This window comes from Cetorhinus maximus, chromosome 27 (assembly GCF_964194155.1).
Source record: "Cetorhinus maximus chromosome 27, sCetMax3.hap1.1, whole genome shotgun sequence".
Classification (NCBI taxonomy): Eukaryota; Metazoa; Chordata; class Chondrichthyes; order Lamniformes; family Cetorhinidae; genus Cetorhinus; species Cetorhinus maximus.
Window position 1 is genome coordinate 3358654 of NC_135905.1, and position 17276 is coordinate 3375929.

Below are 17276 nucleotides of genomic sequence, written 5' to 3' on the forward strand. Positions count from 1 at the left end.
TGGGGGCTCAGCTTGTCAATCCCCTTCCCGTCCAACTCCCTGCACAGTTGACCCAGTGAATCAGTTTCCACCATCGCACTCTGCATCTCTCTCCAGAATGGCCGTTCCCTTGTAAACATGACCCCTGCCATCCACAAGCTTATTGTGGATGACTGCATCAACATCATGGTCTAGATGAAAACCTGTCGGAAAGTGATGACAACTTCTGCCTAAATGAAGCCTGGGCAAATCTTCCAACACTTAGCTCACTCAGACTTGCATGATGATAGTGTGGTTCTTTATCTTCAAATCACACCCTGGTCTATCCCCCTGCTCCTCTGGCACTTTCTCCTCCTTTGAGCATCTCCCCTTGTTCCAACCCTCTTACCTCATTTAAAATCTTTGTTCTCTACCGCCCAGCCAAATACCATATAAATTTTCTCCCTAAGTTATCTTCACTGTTTTCCATCCTCAATCTCTGCACTGAGCAACTTTTCATCCACAGGTGATTTCAACCTCCATCTCAACTCATCATGTTCTCTCTTCTGATTTCACTACACTCTTATCCTCCTGTAATCTTCTTAACCCAAAATCATCGCAATAGCCTCAACCTTGCCATTTCCTCAAAAACCATCACTTGACCCCCACCAGCCTTGCAAACTATGGCCCCATCTCCAATCTTCCTTTCCTCTCCAAGTCTTTGTGCATGTTTCCTCCCAATCCATGTCCATTCTTCCCGGAATTTCATCTTTGAATCTTTGAATCCCTCCAATCGGATAGGACTAAGGTAAGCTTGAGCTCCGTGTGCTTTTCCACTCGGCTGCAGGCTTTGATATGGCTGACCACACCATCCTCCTCCAATGCCGCTCCACTGTCATTCATCTAGGTGGAGATGCTCTTGCCTGGTTCAATTCTTACCTAATCGTAGCCAGGTATGATTGCAATGGCTTCTCTTCCCGCTCCTGCACCATTATCTCCAGTGCCCACAACATTTCATCTCAAATTCCATCCTATTTCTCATCTACATGCTGCTCCTCGGTGACATCATCAAAAACACCGCATCAGCTTTCACATGTATGCTGACACCACCCAGCTGTACCTCAGCACCACCTCTTTTGGCTCCTCCACGGTTGTTAAATTATCAGATTGCTTATCCCACACCCAGTATTGCATGAACAAAAATTTCCTCCAATGAAATATTGTGAAATCAAAGTCATTTACTCCAAGTTTCTGCTACAAAAGAAAAAGTTCCCTTGCTACCAGGTCCATCTCCCCGCAAACCCCCCACCATCACCCAGGTAACAGTCTGAAATTAAGTCGTTTGTTTGCAATCTTGATGTCACATTTGACCCAGAGATGAGCTTTCAACTAAGATCGCCTTTTATTACCTCCACAACATTGCTCGACTCCACCTCTTCCTTAGCTTAACTGCTGCTGAAACCCTCACCCATGTGTTTGCTAGCTCTAGTCATGGTTATTTCAACAAACTCCTAGCTGGTCTCCCACATTCTACTCTCCACAAATCTAGTCATTCAATGTTCTGCCACTCATGTCCTTACACACACCAAGTCCTGTTTATCCATCACCACTGCACTCGCTGACTTCTGGTTAAGCCATGCCTTGATTTTAAAATTCCCATCCTTGTTTTCAAAGCCCTCCATAGTCTCCTCCCTCCCTATCTTTAATCTCATCCAGTCCCAAAATCTTGAAATACCTGCGCTCTTCTAACTCTGGTCTCTACAGCATTCTCAACTTTAATTATGGCACCGGTGGCCATGCCTTCAGCTGTCTAGGCCTCAAGTTCTGGAGTTGTCTCCCTATACATCTTTACCTCTCCACCTCTCGCTCCTCATTTAAAATAATTCCGAAATCATTCCTCTTTTACCAAGTTTTTGGTCATTTGCCCTAATATTGCATTATGTGACTCAGTGTCAAACATTGTCTAATAATGCACCTGTGAAGTGCCTTGGAACATTTCATTATGTTAAAGGCATTATATAAATACTAGTCATTTTTATTGTTACAGGATCACAGAATTTTAACGGCACAGGAGGCCATTCAGCTCATCATGTCTGCACCAGCTCGCCAAATGAGCATTATGACCTAGTGCCATTGCCCTACCTTTTCCCCGTACCCCTGCACATTGTTCCTATACAAATAATCATCTAATTGCTTCTTGAATGCCTTGATTGAACTTGCCTCCAGCACACTTCCAGGCAGTGCATTCCAGACCCAAACTACTCGCTGTGAGAAAAAGCTTTCTCACATCACATTTGCTTATTTTGCAAATCACTTTACATCTGTGCCCCCTCGCTCTGATCTTTTTACAAGTGAGAACATCTTTTCCCTTTTGCACTTCCCTCAATTTAATCTACTGCATTCGCTGCTTCCAATGCGGTCTCCTCTACATTGGAGAGACCAAACACAGACTGAGTGATGGCTTTGCGGAACACCTTCGGTCTGTCTGCAAGCATGACCCAGACCTCCCTGTCGCTTGCCATTTCAACACACCGCCCTGCTCTCATGCCCACATGTCCGTCCTTGGCCTGCTGCAATGTTCCAGTGAAGCTCAATGCAAACTGGAGGAACAGCGCCTCATCTTCCGACTAGGCACTTTACAGCCTTCCGGGCTTAACATTGAGTTCAACAACTTCAGATCACGAACTCTCTCCTCCATCCCCACTCCCTTTCTGATGCCCCCTTTTCCAATAATTTATATATTTTAAAAATATATTTTACTTTTCCCACCCATTTCCATTATTTAAGTTTATTTCCATCCTTTGTTTTATCTCCACCTTTTAGCCTATTTCAATCCCTTCCCCCCACCCCAAAAGGGCCATCTGTACCTTGCTCATCCTGCTTTCTACCCTTAATGTCACCAGTAGCACATTCCTTAGCTATTATCACCACCGTCAACACCCCTTTGTCATTTTGTCTATGACATCTTTGGCAATCTTTCCTTTGCCTCCACCTATCACTGGCCCTCTATCCAGCTCTACCTGTCCCACCACCCTCAACCAGCTTATATTTCGCCTCATTTCCATTTTTCCTCAGTTCTGACGAAGAGTCATACGGACTCGAAACGTTGACTGTATTCCTCTCCGCAGATGCTGTCAGACCTGCTGAGTTTTTCCAGCTATTTTTATTTTTGTTTTCTCTATCTACTCTGTCTAGCCACCTCATGATTTTGAACATCTCTACCAAAGCTTCTCTTAGCCGTCTTCTCTCCAAGGAGAACAGTCCCAACCTCTCCAATCTATCTTCATAGCTGAAGTTTCTCAACCCCAGAACCATTCTTGTAAACCAATTCAGCACTCTCTCTAATGTGTTCATATCCTTCCTATAATGTGGCATCTAGAACTGTACACAATACTCCAGCTGAGGTCTAATGAATGTCTTATATAAATTCAGCATAACCTCCCTGCTCTTGTACTCTATGCCCCTATTAATAAAGCCTAGGATATTATATGCTTTATTAACTTTCATAACTATTCATTCACAGGATGGGGGCTTCGCTGGCTGGGCCAGCATTTATTGCCCATCCCTAGTTGCCCTTGAGAAGGTGGTGGTGAGTTGCCTTCTTGAACCACTGCAGTCCATGTACACCCACAGTGCAGTTAAGGAGGGAGTTCCAGGATTTTGACCCAGTGACAGTGAAGGAGTGGCGATATATTTCCAAGTCAGGATGGTGAGTGGGGGAACTTCCAGGTGGCGGTGTTCCCATCTATCAGCTGCCCTTGTCCTCCTAGATGGTAGTGGTTGTGGGTTTAGAAAGTGCTATCAAAGGAGCCTTGATGAATTCCTGCAGTGCATCTTGTAGGTGTTACACACTGCTGCTACTGTGCATTGGTGGAGGGGGGAGCGAATGTTTGTAGAAGGGGTGCCAAACAAGCGAGCTGCTTTGTCCTGGATGGTGTCAAGCTTCTTGAGTACTGTGGGAGCTGTACTCATCCAGGCAAGTGGGGAGTATTCCATCACACTCCTGACTTGTGCCTTGTAGATGGTGGACAGGCTTTGGGGAGTCAGGGGGTGAGTTACTCGCCACAGGATTCCTAGCCTCTGACCCGCTCTTGTAGCCACAGTATTTATATGGCTAGTCCACCTGTCCTGCCACCTTCAATGATCTATACACATATACACCCAGGTCTTTTTGCTCCTGCACACCCTTCAAAATTTCACCCCTTATTTTATATTGTCTGTCCATGTTCTTCCTACCAAAATGCATCACCTCACATTTCTCCGCATTGAACTTCATCTGCCACCTATCTGCCCACTCCACCAACTTATCTATGTCCTTCTGAAGTTCTACACTGTCCTCCTTGCAGTTCACAACATTCCCAAGCTTCATATCATCCGCAAACTTTGAAATTGTCCCCTGCACTTCAAGATCTAGATCATTAATATATATCAGGAAAAGTAAGGGTCCCAATATAGACCCCTGGGGAACTCCACTACAAACCTTCCTTCAGCCCAAAAAATATCCATTAACCATTACTCTCTGCTTCCTATTTTTCAGCCAATTTTGTATCCATGTTGCTACTGTCTCTTATTTCATAAGCAATGACTTTTCTCACAAGTCTGTTGTGTGGCACTGTATCAAATGCCTTTTGAAAGTCCATATACACCACATCAACAGCAGTACCCTCATCAACCCTCTCTGTAACCTCTTCAATAAACTCCAGCAAGTTAGTTAAACACGATTTCCCCTTTAGAAATCTATACTGGCTCTTCCTTATCAACCTATATTTTTCCATATGACTTCTAATTCTATCCTGAATAATTGTTTCTAGAATCTTGCCCACCGCTGAAGTTAAACTGACTGGCCTGTAATTGCTAGGTTTATCCTTACAACCTTTTTTGAACAAGTTGGCACAGTTAGTGCCAACCACAACCCGGGATACTGACCAATTCTAACACCCAACCTCTGTCGGGGCTAAGATCAGCCAGCTTGGGACAGATTTGGGGTTGAAATGGGTCCAACCTAATGCTCAGCAACTAACTGCCTAAATTCACTGAGTGATCAGGAGAATTGAAAATCATTTCAAAATTTGTAAGGCTGATGTATTATCTGATCTGTAGGATACAGATCTATTCTGTAACCTCAGTGAATTACTCAGCTCAAGTGAGTTTATGGGAGAAGCAGTGGCGTAGTAGTAACTTCACCGGACTAGTAATCCAAGTGCCCAGGCTAATGTTCTGGGGACATGGGTTTGAATCCCACTACGGCAGCTGGTGGAATTTAAATCTCGGTAACAGTGACCATGAAACCATTGTCGATTGTTGTAAAAACCCATCTGGTTCACGAACGTCCTTTAGAGAAGGAAATCTACCATCCTCACCTGGTCTGACCTACACGTGACTCCAGGCTCACAGCAACGTGGTTGACTCTTAAATGTCCCCTGAAATGGCCTAGCAAACACTACAAAGTCAACAAAAAGGAATTAAACTGGACAGATCACCCGGCATCAACCTTAGCACCGGAACGACAATAGCAAACCCAGCCCCATCAACCCTGCAAATTCCTCATTACTAAAATCTGTGGGTTTGTGCCAAAACTGGGAGAGCAACAGCCTGACAAAGTCATACTCACAGACAGACAATGTCCCAGACACCACCATCACTATCCTTGGATATGTCCTGTCTCAACGACAGAAGAGACCCACCAGAGGTGGCAGCACAGTGATATACAGTCAGGAGCCCTGGAGAGTCCTCAGCATTGACTCTGGACCACATGAAGGAAACTTTCTGCTGATTACCACCTACTGCCCAAAACCACACCTGCTTACCTGCCACCCCCAACACCACTGAGGGTGCAAGAGCACAGAATGCACTCTGGGTGGGGGAATTCAATGTCCATCATTGAAGGCATTGGAGAGAATACAGAGATTCACAAGAATGATTCCAGGGATAAACAACCGTAGCTATGAGAATAGATTGGAGAGGTTGGGTCTGTTTTCCTTGGAGAAAAGGCTGAGAGGTGACTAGTTAGAGGTATTCAAGATACTGAGGGGTATGGATAGGGTAAATAGTGAGAAACTGTTGCCTCTCAGGAGTACATCAAGAACTAGAGGGTACCGATTCAAAATAATGGGCAAAAGGAGTAAATGTGATGTGAGGAAAAGATTTTTCACCCAGAGGATGGTTGGAGTCTGGAACAAACTTCTGAGAGGGTGGTGGACGCAGATTTGATCGAGATGTTAAAAGGGAATTGGATTGCTATCTGAAAATAGAGAATGTGCAAGGTTGTAGGGATAAGGCAGGGGAGAGAGATTAGGTAGATTGCGTGTTTAGCGAGCCAATGCAGACTTGATGGGCCAAATGGCTTCTTCCCACACTGTAAAAATTCTGTGATCACAAGAGTGGCTCGGCAGCACCATTACAGACCGAGCTGGTGGAGTCCTAAAGGACCTAGCTGCTAGACTGGGTCTGCAGCAGGCAGTGAGGGAAAAGCCGACTCGACCTCATCCTCACCAATCTATCTGTTGCAGAGTGTCTGTCGATGACAGTATTGGAGGAGTGACCACCACATGGTCCTTGTGGAGATGAAGTCCGGTCTTCACACTGAGGATACCCTCATGTTACGATGGAGGAAATACCACCGTGTTATTAGCTATGAGGAGAGGTTGGAGAAACTCGGATTGTTCTCACTAGAGCGACGGAGATTGAGGGGTGACTTGATAGAAGTTTACAAAATTATGAATGGCATGGACAGAGTAGATAGTCAGAAGCTTTTTCCCAGGGTGGAAGAGTCAATTACTAGGGGACATAGATTTAAGGTGAGAGGAGAAAACTATAGAGGAGATGTGTGGGGCAAGTTTTTTTACGCAGAGGGTAGTGAGTGTCTGGAATTGTGCCAGAAGAGGTGGAGGAAGCAGGTACGATAGTGGTGTTTAAGAGGCAGCTTGACAAATACATGAATAGGATGGGAATAGAGGGATACGGACCCCGGAAGTGCAAAATGTTTTAGTTGACGGGCAATATGATCGGCGCAGGCTTGGAGGGCCGAAGGACCTGTTCCTGTGCTGTACTTTTCTTTGTTCTTTGTGTTAAATGGGCTAGATTTCAAACAGATCTAGAAAGTCAAAACTGGGCACCCATGAGGCGCTGTGGGCCATCAGCAGCAGCATTTTATACAGCCACAATCTGTAACCTCACGGCCTGGCATATTCCTCACTCTACAATTACCATCAAGTCAAGGGATCAACCCTGGTTTAATGAAGAGCATAGGAGGACATGCCAAGAGCAACACCATGCACACCTAAAAATGAGGTGCCAACCTGGTGAAACTAGAACATGGGACAACTTGCGTGCCAAACAGTGGAAGCAGTATGTGAGTTAAGCAATCCCACAATCAACGGATCAGACCTAAGCTCTGCAGTCCTGTCACATCCAGTAATGAATGGTGGTGGACAATTAAACAACTTACTGGAGGAGGCAGCCCCACAAATATCCCCATCCTCAATGATGGGGGAGCCCAGCACATCACTGCAAAAGATAAGGCTTCAGCCAGGCGTGCGGAGTGGATGATCCATCTCAGTCTCCTGCGGCAGTCCCCAGCATCACAAATGCCAGTCTTCAGTCAATTCAATTCACTCCAGGTGATATCAAGAAACTGAAGGCACTCAATACTGCAAAGGCTATGGGCCCGGATATTATTCCGGCCATAGTGCTGAAGACTTATGCTCCAAAACTAGCCATGCCCATAGCCAAGCTGCTCCAGTACAGCTACAATACTGGTATCTATGCGGCAATGTGGAATATTGCCAAGGGGTGTCCTGTACACAAAATGCAGGACAAATCCAACACAGCCAATTACTGCCCCATTTGTCTACTCTCAATCATCAGTAAAGTGATGGAAGGGGTCGTTGACAGTGCTTTCAAGCGGCATTTACTCAACAATAACCTGCTCACTGACACTCAGTTTGGGTTCCACTAGGGCCACTCAGCTCCTGACCTCTTAACAGGCTTGGTCCAAACATGGGCAAAAGAGCTGAATTTAAAAAGGGAGGCGAGTGACTGCCCTTAACATAAAGGCAGCATTTAGCCGAGTGTGTCATCAAGGAGCCCTAACAAAACTGGAGTCAATAGGAATCGGGGGAAAACTCTCATACCTAGCGCAAAGGAAGACGGTTGTGGTTGTTGGAGGTCAGTCATCTCAGCTCCAGGACATCACTGCAGGAGTTCTTCAGGGTAGTGACCTAGGCCCAACCATCTTCAGCTGCTTCATCAATGACCTTCTCTCCATCATAAGGTCAGATGTGTGGATGTCCACTGATGATTGCACAATGTTCAGCACCATTCAGGACTTTCAGATACCATGCCCAAATGCAGCAAGACCAAGACAATATCCAGGCATGGACTAACAAGTGGCAAGTAACATTCACGCCACACAAGTGCCAGGCAATAACCATCTTCAACAAGAGGAATTCCAACCTTCTCCCCATAACATTCCATGGCATTACTATCACTGAATCCCAACTACCAACACCTTGCGGGGGGGTTACCATTGACCAGAAGCTGTATTGGACTAGCTATTTAAATACCTTGGCTACAAGAGGAGTTCAGGAGCTGGGAATTTTGCAGATAGTAACTCATCTCCTGGCTCCCCAAAGCTTGTCCACCATCTACAAGGCACAAGTCAGGAGTGTGATGAAATACTCTCCATTTGCCTGGATGAATGCAGCTCCAACAATATTCATGAAACTTGACACCATCCAGGACAAAGCCCGCTTGATTAGCCCCCGATCCACCATCGTTGACATCCACTCCCTCCACCACCAAAGCACAGTGGCAGCAGTGTGTACCATCTACAAGATATAATGCAGGAACTCACCAAGGCTCCTTTGACAGCATGTTCCAAACCTGTGACCTCTGCCACCTAGATGGACAAGGGCAGCAGATGCATGGGAACACCACCACCTGCAAGTTTCCCTCCAAGTCACACACCATCCCGACTTGGAACTTATGCACGAAGGGCATAGCTGAGGTATTAAATGTAAACTTGGTAGCTGTCTTTACCAAGGGGGATGCTGATAAAGTTGTAGTGAAAGAGGAGGTAGACGCGACACTGAATAGGCTAAAAATTGATAGAGGTATTAGAAAGGTTGGCTAGACTTAAAAGTTGAAAACAAAAAGCTAAAAGCTACTGCGGATGCTGGAAATCCAAAACAAAAACAGAATTACCTGGAAAAACTCAGCAGGTCTGGCAGCATCGGCGGAGAAGAAATCAGTTAACGTTTCGAGCCTTCATGGCCCTTCGGCAGAACTGAAGCATAGTTAGAAGAAGGGAGAAATATAAATTGGTTTAAGGTGGGTCGGGGGGGAGAGACACATTGAGGGTGTGGTGATTGTGGAGATGAGCAGGAGTAGGACTGGAACAAGGAATGTTCCACATACCCCATAAAGAGACAGGCATAGCTGGGGCCCATGCGGGTACCCATAGCCACACCTTTTATTTGGAGGAAGTGAGAGGAGTTAAAGGAGAAATTGTTCAGTGTGAGAACAAGTTCAGCCAGACGGAGGAGAGTAGTGGTGGATGGGGATTGTTGGGGCCTCTGTTCAAGGAAGAAGCTAAGGGCTAAGCTCAGGATGGTCTGAGGGCCCTTAGCTTCTTCCTGGGCCCCAGCTATGCCTGTCTCTTTATGGGGTATGTGGAACATTCCTTGTTCCAGTCCTACTCCGGCCCCCTCCCACAACTCTTTCTCCGGTACATCGATGATTACTTCGGTGCTGCTTCATGCTCTCGTCGGGACCTGGAAAAATTTATTAATTTTTCTTCCAACCTCCACCCCTCCATCATCTTCACATGGTCCTTCTCTGACACTTCTCTTCCCTTCCTTGACCTCTCTGTCTCAATTTCTGATGATAGACTGTCCACCAATATCGATTACAAGCCTACCGACTCCCACAGCTACCTCGACTACAGCTCCTCACACCCCGCTTCTTGTAAAGACTCCATCCCATTCTCTCAGTTCCTTCGCCTCCGTCGCATCTGTTCTGATGACGCCACCTTCAAAAACAGCTCCTCTGACATGTCCTCCTTCTTCCTTAACCGAGGTTTTCCATCCACGGTCGTTGACAGGGCCCTCAACCATGTCCGGCCCATATCCCGCGCATCCTCCCTCACGCCTTCTCCTCCTTCCCAGAAACATGATAGGGTCCCCCTTGTCCTCACTTATCACCCCACCAGCCTCCGCATTCAAAGGATCATCCTCCGCCATTTCCGCCAACTCCAGCATGATGCCACCACCAAACACATCTTCCCTTCACCCCCCCTGACGGCATTCCGTAGGGGTCGTTCCCTCCGGGACACCCTGGTCCACTCCTCCATCACCCCCTACTCCTCAACCCCCACCTATGGCACCTCCCCATGCCCACGCAGAAGATGCAACACCTGCCCCTTCACTTCCTCTCTCCTCACCGTCCAAGGGCCCAAACAGTCCTTTCAAGTGAAGCAGCATTTCACTTGCATTTCCCCTAACTTAGTCTACTGCATTCGTTGCTCCCAATGCGGTCTCCTCTACATTGGAGAGACCAAACGCAAACTGGGCGACCGTTTTGCGGAACACCTGCGGTCTGTCCGCAAGAAAGACCCAAACCTCCCTGTCGCTTGCCATTTTAACACTCCACCCTGTTCTCTTGCCCACATGTCTGTCCTTGGCTTGCTGCATTGTTCCAGTGAAGCCCAACGCAAACTGGAGGAACAGCACCTCATCTTCCGACTAGGCACTTTACAGCCTTCTGGGCTGAACATTGAATTCAACAACCTTAGATCTTAAACTCCCCCTCCCCCCATCCCCACCCCGTTTCTCCCCCCCCCCCCCCCCCACTTTTTTTTCAATAATTTATATTGATTCTTCTTTCCCCACCTATTTCCATTATTTTTAAATCTAAACTAAAACCTTGTTAGTCTTTCCACCCCACCCCCACTAGAGCTGTACTTTGAATATCCTGTCTTCCATTCTTAATTAGCACTTTTCTCAGACAAATGTCACCACCTTCGACACCTCTTTGACCCTTTTGTCTGTGACATCTTTTGATTATCTGCTCATCTCCACAATCACCACACCCTCAATGTGTCTCTCCCCCCCACCCCCCCCACCCACCTTAAACCAATTTATATTTCTCCCTTCTTCTAACTATGCTTCAGTTCTGCAGAAGGGCCATGAAGGCTCGAAACGTTAACTGATTTCTTCTCTGCCGATGCTGCCAGACCTGCTGAATTTTTCCAGGTAATTCTGTTTTTGTCTTAAAAGTTGAAAGGTCATCAAGATGCATCTGAGGATACTGAGGGAAGTGAGGATGGAAACTGCGGAGGTACTGGCTGCCATCTTCGAGCCCTCCTTGGACATGCCAGAGGGCTGAAAATTTCAAATTTATACCCTTGTTCAAAAAAGAGTGCAAGGATAAACCAGCAACTACAAGTCATTAAGTTTAACCTCAGTGCTGGGAAAGCTTATAGAAGTTATAACTCGGGGAAAAAATTAGCAATCACTTGGATAAACGTAGATTTATTTAGGAAGACCAGCACGGATTTGTTAAGGACAAATTGCATTTAAATAATTTGACTGAGTTTTTCTATGAGGTAACAAGATGGTTGATGAGGGTAATGGGGTTGGTGTGGTTGACATGAACTTCCAAAAGGCACTTGATAAAGTGCCACATTACAGGCTTGTGAGCAAACTTGAAACCAGGGAACAAAGTAAAGTGACAACATGTATATGAATAAAAACAAAAAGCTAAAAGCTACTGCGGATGCTGGAAATCCAAAACAAAATAAAAACAGAATTACCTGGAAAAACTCAGCTGCCAGACTTGCTGAGTTTTTCCAGGTAATTCTGTTTTTAACATGTATATGAAGTTGGCTGAATGACAGGAAACAGAGTAATTCGGGTATTGCTGAAAAAATATATTTTGTTGAAGCTTTTTGTCTTGCACTCATCAGGACAATTGCAAGAATACCAATGTCAGGGGAAGAAACAACTTTATACTGTATGAGAAGAGGGTGCTGATTGATTGGCAAGCGGACTCTGGTAGAAATGTTGCCATGGAGAATGCACCACAGTAATGGCAAACAGCTGTTTTTCAGACTCAGGAAGATATATAATGGGGTTCCCAAGGGGTCAGTATTAGGACCACTGCTTTTCTTAACCTATATTAAACTTGGTTATACAGAGTACAATTTCAAAATCTGTGGATAATACGAAACTTGGAAGTACTGTGAACTCTGAGGAGTATGGTGCTAAACTTCAAAAGGACACAGATAGGCTGGTGGAAAAGTGTCAGATAAAATTTAATGCATAGAAGTGCAAAGTGATACATTTTGGTAGGAAGTAAAAAGAGAGGAAATATAAAAAAAAGGATATAATTCTAAAGGAGGTGCAGGGCTATATGTGCACAAATCACTGAAGCTGGCAGAGCAGGCTGAGAAAGGAGTTTAAGGCATATGGGATTCTGGGCTTTATAAATGGAGGCATAGAGTACAAAAGGAAGTAAGTTAAGATGAACCTTTATAAAACCCTGGTTTGTCCTCAGTTGGAGTGTTGTGTTCAATTCTGGGCACAATATTATGAAAGAAGTGAAGGCATTGAAGAGGGTGTTGAAAAGATTTACAAGAATGTTTCCAGGAATAAGATACTTCAACTGCACAAATAGATTGGAGGAGCCAGGAGTGATCTCCTCAGAGAAAACATCAGGGGGAAATGTGACAAGGGGGTTGAATCATGAGGGAGTTTGGTAAGAGGTAAAATTGCTCTGGCACACCAATTTAAGGTAAATGGCAAAAGAACCAGAGACGGCAGGAGAAAACATTTTTTAATGCAGCGAGTGGTTCGGACCTGGAACATTCTGCCTGAATGGTGGAGGAAGATTCCATTGTGATTTTCAAAAGCAAATTGGATAAACATGTGAAAATTAAAATCTGCAGGATTGAAGGGAAAACGCAGGGATTGTCACCAGCTGAATTGTTCTTGCAGAGAGCCTGTACTGACTCGATGGGCCAAATGGCCTCCTGCTCTGAAACCATGATCTATAACTGGTCCTCTGTTTCAACTCTTTGCTTGACTGTATACACTGCCAGTGAGTACTCATTTGAAATGAACTACAGAAGGCCCTCGATGTATGTTTTGCAAATGCAATTAGCTTGGGGCAGGTCTTGTACTCTATAACAGGTGCTGAGAAATCGCAAGTTTAAATAAACACAAGTAAACAAGTCTTAAAGATTCCATTGTGATTTTCAAAAGCAAATTGGATAAGCATTTGAAAATTAAAATCTGCAAGGTTAAAGGGAATGGAACCAGCTTAATTGCAGAGAGCCTGTACGGACTCGATGGGCCAAATGGTCTCCCCGTTCTGAGCTCTGAAGAGTTATACGGACTCAAAACTTTAACTGTATTTCTCTCTCCACAGATGCTGTCAAACCTGCTGAGTTTTTCCAGCATTTTCTGTTTTTATTTCGGATTTCCAGCATCTGCAGTATTTTGCTTTTATCTTAAAGTTTGCAATGTGCCTGCAGTGCTGATTGAATTATTTTGCCCAGTCACCAACTTGAGGATTTCACACCATAATTGCACCAATTCATCTGATAATCGAAATAACTTAGAGTTTTAAAAATCCCTTTATTTTGGCTGTTAGTTTTTTGATACTCCCCTTTGAGCCATCCTAACTTTTTTGCTATCCTTACATGTTTTATATTTGTTTGCAATCGTATCGCACGACCTATCGAGACTCCAAATTGACATCACCGTCCTCAGTGAGACCCATCTTCCTGGGGAGGGTCAGCTGAGGAACAAGCAGGGCGAGACGACATCTACTGGAAAGGAAAGCTAACAGTGATCCTCGCGTCCATGGATTTAGTTCTGCCATCCAGGATAGGATCTTGGATGCACTGCTTGAACTCCCCAGTTGTGAAAACGAAAGACTCATGACACTTCGCCTACAGCTCAGCCGTAACCAATATGGTTATGCCCTGGCCCTCGATTGCGATGAAGATGTTAATGAAAATTTCTATTTGGATCTTAGTGAGCTCCTCACTGCCACCCCAAAAGAAGAAAAGATCATCCTTCTGGGGAACTTCAATCCCAGGGTTGGCTGTGACTCAATGTCTGGAGTGGAACCTTTGGGGAAAACGGGGCAGGGAAAAACGAACGAATGTGATGTCCTCCTGCTGACCAAGTGCACTCGGCATGGCCTCATTACAACAAACAGCCTCTTCTGCCAAGAGGACAAATATAAAACCAAATGGGGGCATCCTAGATTGTGACACATCCTGGATTATGTCATTGTTCGAGCCAAAGGTCCAAGTGGTGTTTGTCTCACTTAATCCATTCGGGAGGGCTGATGGCTGCTGGACAGATCAAAGTTTGTTTGATCGGTGATGAACATCTACCTAGCAACCAAGCCACTGCAAGGCGCAAAATTCCAACAGGAAGATCATCAAACAGCCTGAAGCACCTAAAACAGCCCGACCAAAAAGAGGAATTCTGAGTGCAGCCCATGACCAATCTGAAAAACCTTCACACAGCCAACTGAATTCCTGAACTGTAGGATCAAATAAACTCAGCTGTACTAGGCTCCTTTACCCAAACAATTGGGTTTGGGCATCGCCGTCACCGGGACTGGTTCGACGAAAATGATGCTCAAATACGAGAACTCCTGCAACAAAAACGAGCAGCCTTAGTTGCCTGGCAGAACAACCCAAGGTCTCAAGTCAAGGAGGAAGCATTCCAACAGCTCCAGGATAACGCCCAAAGACAAACCAGGAAGCTAAAGGAAATGAGGTGGAAGAGAAAGTCCGAGAGATCCAATAGTATGCTGAAATCATGGTGTGAAGCTTTCTGAAACCAGCAGGGTCATCGACAGACCAAGGTCAGATGGACAAAATTTCCTTCACTCTCAGGATGGTGTTTCTCTTCTCAATGCCAGCCATCAATGCTGGAAAGAACATTCTGAACAACTTCTCAATTGTAAATCCACAGGGGCAGCTGATGCTCTCCAGGTTATCCCTCAGTTCCCTGGGTTAGAATCCACGGGTGAACCACCATCGATGGGAGAGCTGCAACAAGCAATCAAACAGATGACAAACAACAAAGCCTGCGGCCCTAATGGTTTTCCAGCTGAGCTCTTCAAAGCTGCCGGACTTCTACTTAAATTAAAACTCCATGTACTCATCCAATGGATTTGGAATGAAAAAAAACTCCCCGCTCCACATCAACTTCAGGAATGTGACAACTGTAACTATCTTCAAGAAGGGAGATAAATCATGCTGAGGAAACTATCGAGGTATTTCCCTCTCATCCAGAGCAGGGAAAATTCTGACACATTCCCCTGAATCACTTACTTCCTGTGGCTGAGGAAATCACCCAGGGACATAGTGCGGCTTTAGATCTTACAGAGGAACCTCTGACATGGCCTTCGTTACCAGGCAAATCCAAGAAAAATGTCGCGACCCCACCAGGAACTCTTCATTGTATTCATCGACTTGTCCAAAGCATTTGACTCAGTAGATCACCAGGCTCTGTGGATTGTGCTTCAGGATTTGGACATCCAACAAACTACATCACAATCCTGTAACTGCTTCATGATGATATGGCTGCAGCTGCCTAGAGTGGGAGATCTGAAACAGACGCCTTCAAAATACAGACCGGGGTCAAGCAAGGCTGAGCGATAGCCCCTATACTATTTACAATCTACCTGACAGTGGCTATTCACCTGAAAGATCAACTGCTCTCTCGTATCAGTATTAAATACCGTCTAGATGGAAAACTCTTTAACCTCAGTCACCTCTGTGCCAAAACTAAACTATCAAAGACACACATGATCTATAGTTTGTGGATGACTGCAGGTCATTGCCCACTCTGCACTAGATTTTCAAGTCACTCTTGATGTCTTCAATTTTGCATACAAGAAATTTGGCCTGTACTTGAATATGGCCAAAACAAAACTCATGTAAAGCCACACCAAATGCTAGAGTCCTTCTTGAAGCCAGCTCCACAAGCATTCAGGCAAAACTCCTATAAAATATTCCACCTTCCATATATGTTGAAGGAGAGACGCTAGAATACGTTGAACACTTCCCATACCTTGGTAGCCACCTCTCTCAAAAGGGCACCATTGACGAGGAGATCCAACGCCGGATCAGCTGCGCCAGCTCAGCCTTCTACAAACTACAGCAGCAATTGTTTGACAACAAAGACCTCTGCAAGTCAACAAAAGTCCTAGTGTATAGAACAGTTGTTGTCAATGCTCCCTCTAATGTCCCCTTCCTGTGCACAGCCCATTTGTTGCAATGCATGGTTCCTTTAAGATTGCTGTGCAGCCATGCCCAGGTACATTTTAAATGCAACACTGCTTATGCACGGTACATTTCTGATTGCCATGCAACCACCGACCCATGTAGCTTAGGAACAACCGCTGTCATCACTCAATCTGTACTGCATTGAGACCTGGATCAGGGAGACACAGCAGCACTAGAGAAATTCCATCAGCAATGCCTCCGCCACACCCTCTGTAAATGGGAGGACCGTCGAACAAATGCTACAAACCTTATTGAAGCCAGCTCCACAAGCATTCAGGCAAAACTCCTATAAAATCAACTTCGATGGACTGGAAACTGTGTCCAGATGGCTGGAAAACGTCTACCCTGTCAGGCCCTGTTTTCCCAACTCTCGAACAGCCACAGTTCTAGAAGAGGACAAAGAAAACGCCTCCAAGACACACTGAAGCTTACCAGAAAGCTTGGCATTGACATTAATGACTGGGAGGAGCTCACTACCAAATTGTTCAAAATGGCCACATCTTGTCCATCAAGCTGCATCATACTAAGTCACAGCGTCTTGATGGTGAGGCAGAGCGGCGACAGGTAAAGCAAATCCTGCACTCTGAACCCCACTACCTCATGGGACCTACTGCCCCGTGTGCTGAAAGATCTGTGGATTGAGAATCAGCCTGTTCATTCACATGAAGAACTGTGGCAGAAGCTCACGACCCTCGAGGGACCGCCATCACCACCAATTTGTTTTATTCTGTAGATCCTTCCTGTATTTACAACATACCCCAATGTCGGTTCCACCATTTTAAAACCAAACAACCTCGAATAGGTCCCCTTTCGCCCTACCAAAATTAACTAACTTACTTGTTTAATCTGAGAATTCCAAAATCAATGATTGTTTATTTAAATGAAACCCATGGAAGGCCTGGACCATTATTCAGATTTGGAATTAATCCTTAATTTAAATTATTTCATCATCAAATTCTATTCAAATGTACCAAGTGTTGTTGCTGATATATTTGGTAACGAT

General features: G+C 45.2%; 1 protein-coding gene across 1 annotated transcript in view; it reads right to left on the reverse strand.

The window, feature by feature from the left end:
- The window catches only part of tm9sf3 (transmembrane 9 superfamily member 3), a 134806-nt gene that overhangs the window by 98684 nt on the left and 18846 nt on the right, over positions 1–17276 (reverse strand). The window lies entirely within an intron of this gene.